Raw genomic sequence first — 8,015 nt, 5'->3', positions numbered from 1 at the left:
TAGGTGTGAATGTGAGTGTGCTTGGTTGTCTGTCTCTAAGTGTAGCCCTGTGATAGACTGGTTACCTGTCCAGGTGAACCTGCCTTCACCCTGAGTCCGCTGGGATAGACTCCAGGATGGATGGATGTACATTAATGAGCCTGATCTATCATCCACAAAACCGCCAAATGTGGCTTTAAGTTGTTGCAACTTTCTCAGAAGACCTGCTACCTGATTGTTCCCTATTTTCATATAAATAATAGCAATAATAGATCAGATTTATATGGCGCTTTTCTAGGCACTCAAAGATGCTTAACACTGTCAACACAGCCACGCCTCTGTCAGGGCAGACCACCGACCACCACCTCAAACAATCCATTCACACCAGGCAAGGTGGGTACAGTTTTGCCCACACAATGACCATGACACAAGTTACAGGGCAGCATTGAACCGCCGACTTTCCAATCATTGACCGACTCGCTCTGCCACCTGAGCCACAGCCGCCCTGGATGATGTAGTCATCCATCCAGTCAGGGAGTGTCTGGACAGAACTGAAACACTGGTGCACCACGTTTTTGGTTTTATTTTTACTTACTACAATTCTACAGTTTCATCCAGCAGACGCTTTTATCCAAAGCGACGAACATCTGAGAACAGATACGACACAAGCAAGGATCTAGATAAGAGCCATAGAACAAGTTCAAGTGTGATCGGGCGTTGATGCCAATAGCAGGTTGTAGGGAGGTGATAGGATTGTTTTGTTTGTTTGTTTGTTTTCAGTCTGTCAAGTGCAAAGGTGTTGAGTGAAGAGCTGGGTCTTGAGAGGGAGTCAGCAGATGGAGCAGAGTTTGGTAACTCGTTCCAATCCCCTCATTAGCAGTGTCTATACCACATTTTTTACTGTGTGTCTGTTTGTAGTGTATAAATATCATATCTGACAGTAATAAATATGTGATCTTATTTAATGTTTCAGAGAGCAGGGAGAGTCTGGTTCTTTAGATTTTACCCCACTCTGTTTTTGGAGAGAAATATCTACTATTACACAATGTCATGTCCTATTTTATCTAAGAGCTGAGAGAACAACAGCCATAACGACTTAAATATATCATAAAGAAGCTGAAAGATTCTGCATGGGAAGTAGCTTGTCTTGATCCTGTGGTCATTTGGGTGACATTTTCTGCTTCCTGCCTGCTGCAAACCGGATGTGAAAATGACTGTACTGCCATGCTACCTACCCTTCTTTCTCATCTTCATCAGAGGGGCTGTAACCACCGTTTTGTTGTACTTCTCTCATCAATCATTTTCTGCTTCCTCATTCCTCAACTTTCGTCACTAAAATGGCAGCTCAGATATCTTTATAATCTAATGCCCCCCAAACCCTCCTTTGATGTCTATTTTGACCTCAGCTAGCTCAGAATTAATAATTCCTAATTTGAGTATTTGTAGAATATTTTGTAATATTGTAGGTGCAGATCTCATGACAGTGTCAAAGCACCCTCTGACCTCTGTATAACTACTACTCCTGAACAACATCCGGGACCATCCCTATGCGGTTTTACTCCATCAGTGTTTTGAGATTCCTCTGTGACTCTGCAGAGACCAACAGGTGTCTGTCAGGGATCAATGAGTAAAAGAACCCAAAAAGCAGACACCAGCAACAAGTGCAAAATTAACAAAAAAGCAAACAGGAAGACACAGTCTGGGGAACAGCTCAGAGGCAGGGAGAACTGGCAGCCAACCGCTAGTGAGGATGGGCAGGTGGGCAGTGTTGGAGGTGGAACACCTCTGGAGGCCAGCGGTGGTGGCAGAGGTGAAGGCAGAGCCCCTCTGGAGGCCGGGCAGGGGACCAGCAGCAGTGGCTTAGATGATGGCGGAGAGTCTCTGGAGGTCGGCAGGAGGCTGGCGGTGGTGGTGAGACAGAGCCAGATACAGTTGGGGCACAGCTGGAAGTGCAGACTTTAAAGTTGGAGGTGGGTCCACGTCTCCAGACTCTGAAGCTGGAGGTGGGGCCACGTCTCCAGACTCTGAAGCTGGAGATGGGGTGCCATCTCCAGGTACCGGAACCGTCTCTGGACCCGGGGGAGAGTGTCAGCTGACTCTGGCAGGGCCCTGGACTTGAAGTTAGTTGCAAGATCCGACAAGGCATCATCGATGTTCTCACAGGCTGGTAAAAGCAGATTTGGCTTCGACCTTCTTAGAGGCAGGGACAGAACAGAGTGTCGACCCTCGGAGACACAGGAACAGACAAGAAGGGAACATCTGACCAGTCAACCAGTTGGGGGGTAGTGGACTGGAGGCTATCCAGCCCAAGAGCTAAGCCAAGCAGAAGGGGTGAGTCCAGTATGGTGCCATGCCCTCCACCTCTGCTTGGCTGTGTCCTCTCTGTCTGGGTCTTTGTATTTCCCGTGACTTATGAGAAACAAGGTTTTTCAAACATTATCTGTTTGAAATAACATTTCTGCCTCACCTGGTTGATTTAAAAGCCAGGGCTTAGAGTAAATTGTAATCTCCAGGGGCCTCATTGATCATCAGTGCGTACCAACATTCCCACGCAAAGTATGGAATTTAGCAACTTGTACTTATGTTTAGGAATGTGTGTAAATATACGCACACCTCTGACCATGATTAATCTAGCGGTAGAACAGTGAAACTACTAATAGAAAGCATTCAGGGATTTTGACCACCTGAGGTTGGAGACATATCCAACGTTTCCAGCCATCACTGAGCAGGATCATGCCCTCAGTGTTGGATGCTATAACTCCTCTGGCCCCAGCCTGCATCCAGCTCCCTTACAGCCATCACCACCGAGCCCAAATCAAACGGGGACTTCACGCCATCGCTGGATTCCCAAACATAAGTGGAGCCACAGACCGCACCCTCATCGCAATCAAAGCAGCGTCACTAAAAGCATTTCTCTCTCAAATGTCAAAACAGGTGAAATTTGACCCAAAAAGTATGTCAGGGTAAAAGGAGACTGTGCTGAAAAATAGAGAAGAACTATCTTTTTCCTTTGCTGTAACATGGTTATCATAAACCAGGTGAGAATTTAAAAATAAGATAATTCAAAGCAGTGCCATTTTGGGAAATAGTACTGTGATCCTAATGAACAGGTTGTGTTTTGCTGCATGTCTTTTGTTAAGATCAACTACATGCATGTGTGTTTGTCATTCAGGCTGATGAGCTGCTGGTTCCACTCGTCTTCTTGGTTCCACATCAGTGCTGTCAAGCCGAGGTGATGAGGGACCAGACTAACCAGCTCTCTCTAAACCCAGTCGTACAAGGACTGCGAGACAACCTCTTCACGGCCGTCCAGGAGATGATGTCTCCCAAGGAGCAAGAGACCCTCGTGGAAGATGAACCGATAGAGGAGCTGAATGGGCTGAAAGAAGAGATCAAGCAAAAAGATGCTCCTCAGGAGGGAAAAAAGAAAACACAGGGCTCAGCAAAAGCCCATCTGGACACCTCAGAGAGAACAGGAACCCAAGAGGATGGAGGAGCGATCCAACAGAACAGTGCAGGGAGGAGGAAAACAACGAGGACCTGCCCCTTGGGTTCTTGTTTTAAATAGAGGAAGAGTGGAGGATGAAAGTAAGCAATCTCACAAGCTGCTCATCCCCGAGAACAAGTGACTTCACTGCTTCAGCTGATGGTTTCACTTCACAATGGTGCATCACAACAGCTTGTTTCAAAATGCTTCACACTTCCTTAGAAAAGAAAATATACCATCTTTCTCTTTCCAGAAGCTTGCACTTAACACAAGGTAGCAGCTGGGGAACAAAGCTAAAAAAAATAAAAAAGAGAAGACGGGTAAAAAAAAAAAAAAAGAAAAGAAAAAAAAAGATGAAAGACAAAGTAAAGGTCAAGGAGAAAGAGAAGTCAAGCAAAAGAAATGACTAAAAATGAGAATTCTCTCTCATGAGGCCTCTCACACTTCAGTTTGTTCCACCTCCCACTGCCTCTTCCCTTTAGCCTCGCCCTCATCACAAAGCCTTACCCAACACTCTTCAACACCCAAAAACATGTTGTAAACTGTTCCATGCAGCTCAACAGGTACTGAACAGAATTACATCTGCACACAGCTTCAAATGACGTGGTGATTGCTGTGTGGTTTTCATCACGTGTTACAAGACCAGAAAGGTTCAGGTTCAGTCTTTACTCATGTCACTTGTTTTAGACTGCAACCAGACAACATACAGTCAAAGTTTACTTGTGAAAACCACGTATATGATGGCAGTCTTTAGTTACCAGTGACTCCTATAACTTGTGTGTCTTTATCACAAAAAACATTGATGCAATTTGGTTCTCTCATAGTCTAAAACTTACAAGTATATATCGTTTGTAGTAGAAAGAAAGAAAGTAATAATAATAATAATAATCATAGTACTAATGTCATCTGCAGAGGTAAAAGAGTTACTGGTAGTAACATCTGCATTTTCTAATCTCACAACCTGGAAGACCTCGAGCCTATATTGCGCTGTAAATGATCTGGAGCGAGCATCTGGACAAGCCAACCTAACTGAGCAGCTCACCTTCCCATGGAAGATAGCTAAACAATGAAAACACTGTTGTATTCAACATGTACTTTGCTGGATTAGAGCATTTATAACATGAAGTCAGGAAACAAAATGAATTTAACCTTGGCTAACACGTAAAAGCCTGAGACAATAACTTAGTAAGAGCTCTGCTTACCTCAGTGTGTGTCTTTAGATTTGAAGGTGAATTTTTGAAGCCAGTAGTTCTTTTCTTTGACTCAGAGACCTGCGACTAGGGTATTTCTATGATTCATTCCTGGAGGCTATAAATCTAAACATTTCCTTTAACTAGAGCGGGGGAAGAGGGGGGGATGAGTGAGCGACCCACAAACAGGTGCTATACTCCCTGATGCGATTGTGGGTTTGAGTCCCAAGAATGACCATTTACTCCCCCACTCTTCTCACTATTCTGACTAGTAAAGGCAAAAAGACCAGAAAAAATCCATGATTGTTGTTTTGTGACAGACGCCTGTGACTCAGTGACTCCAGCGGAGAACACCCAGAGTTACCAGAAACTCCAGACCGCCACATGATCCCCACAAGCGTATGTAAACTTTTCTCCGTGACTGTAGGCCTGCAGAGTTCTGATGATCCTTCAGGAAGACGCGCTGTGTCTTCAGGGCCAAGGGTAGCTTGACTCAGGGGGCTCTGTGTCCATACTGAATGTTGTTGTTCAAATCACACCGGGCCGGGATAGCAGTACCTGACTGGTTTAAACTTCCAAGGCAGAAATGCAACCAACGTTTTGGTGACTGATCAATCACAAAATGCAACGAGGTGCTTTTTGGAAATGTTGTGGAGCAGAAAGTACAGAGCTGCTTAGACTTTCCTACTGCAGTGAGTGTGCCTGGATCTCATGAGTCTATCAAACTGACCCGATTTAAACTGGCTCAGAGGAGTCAGCAGCTAAAGTCAATTGCAATCAAAGAGGACATGCCAGAAAGAAAATTTGATTAACACAGCTTTCTTCATCACCAAAATCAATCATTTAAGTTGGTGTGTGTATATTTTTGAACCAGCATGTTTAGCCATATTCCCACAAGACCAATAATAAATGTATGAAAGAACCAAAATGCATGATTGACTGTGCGTGTGTTTTAACAATTCCATCACAGAAAGCAAAGAGTCATAGAAGTCACTGGAAACTCAAGACTGCCATGATAAGCTTCATCTTTACATATGTATGTAAACTGTTGGATGGACAGAAGAAGAGTCACAGCCTGCTTACATGTACACGTTCTTCCTGGTGTGTCTCTATTTTAGTGAGCATCAGTCCCTCAAAATTGCAAAAATAAACAATGCAATATCAGAGACATACCTTCTATATACAATATATTTTGTACAATAATCCAAGTTTGGTGTGGAAGACTTGGACACAGAACTTGTATAAAGCCTTCACAGAAGAGTACAGCAAGAGTTCCCCAATTAAATGAATGCAAACAGTTTCTCTGAGACATGAAACAATAGCAAACACACACAGTCCAGGTACCTGACACAATACACGATACAGAGGAAGCAGCAGAGAGCAGCCATAGCTCAACTCACGTCTGTCACGGTGGGAACTGAAACTAGACATCACCGTTCTGGGAAACAGGGGCACTTTCTTTTAATCATAGCTCCTTAAAGGAATGGTGGGAGGGTGTGTTTGAAAAGCAGATAAAGGGATGATCTATCATTTACTTGTCATTTGTTTGTTTCTGTTATATATAGAGATTAACTATTTCAAAACTCTTCATGGAACAGGCTACCAGGCGATATATTTTTGTTTTTTTTGGTATAAGTCATCATACCGACTCAATCAGTTATTAAAGTTTACCAAAAAAATACGTTTTTATTTCTGTGATCATATATTTCATAATAAAAAATAGATTATCTACGTTTTGTGTTGCATTATTGTAGCATGTGACCTGATGTGGTCAGATAGTGTCAGTTTTTTTTTTCCACTAGTGTACACGTAAAGGTGGGACTTTCCATCACAGCTTCATATCCTCATAAAAATCTGCATAGGAAAGGCCAACTGGACTTTCTTATGCAGATTTCTGCACTGTCATATGGACTATTCATACAGTGATGGAAAAAATGATCAGACCACCTTATTTTCTTCAGTTTCTTGTTCATTTTAATGCCAACTAAAGGTACATTTGTTTGGACAAATATAATGATAACAACAAAAACAGCTGATAAGAGTTTAGTTTCAGAGCTGATATCAGACATGTTCCAGGGTTGTCCTGATAATAACCAACATCACTGAAGTTCTTCCATCAGTAGCTATGGCATTGTGCTGCCAGAAACTGTGCTTTTAGGCTTTTCTGACTGTTTTAGTCACATGATGCACAGGAGTTAGTACCTGATGGCAGAACCATAGTTTCTGATGACTGCAGCCATGCGTCTTGGCTGCTCTCCACCAGCTTCTGACATGGTTCTGCTGCCACAGCAGCCCATTCCTGTTGCACTTATTCAAACACATTTGCTTTGCTTTGGGGCTTGTGCTTCTCTATTTTGTCTTTGATGGTTTTCCACAGATTTTCAGCTGGATGTAGATCTGATCTGGTGACTGAGCAGGCCAAGGCATGGTTCCAGTGTTCTGGTTCTCCATCCAGGCTTTAACTGACCTCGCTGTGTGCCAAGGGGCATCGTCTGGTTGGAAAATCCAGTCAGTGGAGGCAGGAAAGAGTTTTCCAGCTGATGGAAGAAGACTGTTTTCCAGAGTAGCCTGTACATACCCTGGTCCATTTGCCCTGTTCCACCTAAACTGGAACAAGCCCAGATGGTCACTGATCCACCCCCATGTTCTACTGCAGGGGCAGGACAGTCTGGTCTGGAGGCTTCTTCAGGCTTCCTCCTTTCCAGGAAGTTGGCTGGAGTGGGCATCAGCTGAACATTGGATTCATCCCTGAAGAGAACCTCAGCCCAACCATCAACAGGCTTTCCTCTGCCTTTGGTTGATGAAGGGCTTCTTCAGCCCTGTGTGACTTCAGACCAGCTTCTAGAAGTCGGTTTCCAACTGTCCTTGCTGAACCAGTCACATTTCTCCACAGTACCCACTCATTTTAAGGTCCCTGGAGGTCTGACGATGATTCCTCACACAGAACGGATGAGTGCACGGTCAGAACCATTCATAACAGCAGGATTAATAGCACAGCTGCTGTATGAGTGTCGATCAGTTTTAGGGGAGTGGATTTACTATAAAAGATGTTGCACAAACTCAGAACTGTAGTTAAAAATCTTTTAATTTATTTATACATATATTTATATATGTACACATTTACTTACCTATTCTTGTAAAGACAAGAAACACACATTGTCAAATTCATTGTTAGTTACGGGTGGCACAATTGAGTCCCAGGCGGATCCAGTAATGTAATAATCCCTGAATTAATGTTCGTTTCCTTTGCCTTATTTCAAGCAAACCGGGTCAATGTTTCTCCTTATTTCATTCTTCTCCTCAAAAGCTTTCCAGTAACAAGGCAAAGAAGAGGACAGGTATCGAGGGAGTGTGGTAAA

Source organism: Stegastes partitus, unplaced genomic scaffold, assembly GCF_000690725.1.
Source record: "Stegastes partitus isolate 25-593 unplaced genomic scaffold, Stegastes_partitus-1.0.2 Scaffold0, whole genome shotgun sequence".
Classification (NCBI taxonomy): Eukaryota; Metazoa; Chordata; class Actinopteri; family Pomacentridae; genus Stegastes; species Stegastes partitus.
This window is presented reverse-complemented; position numbering follows the sequence as displayed.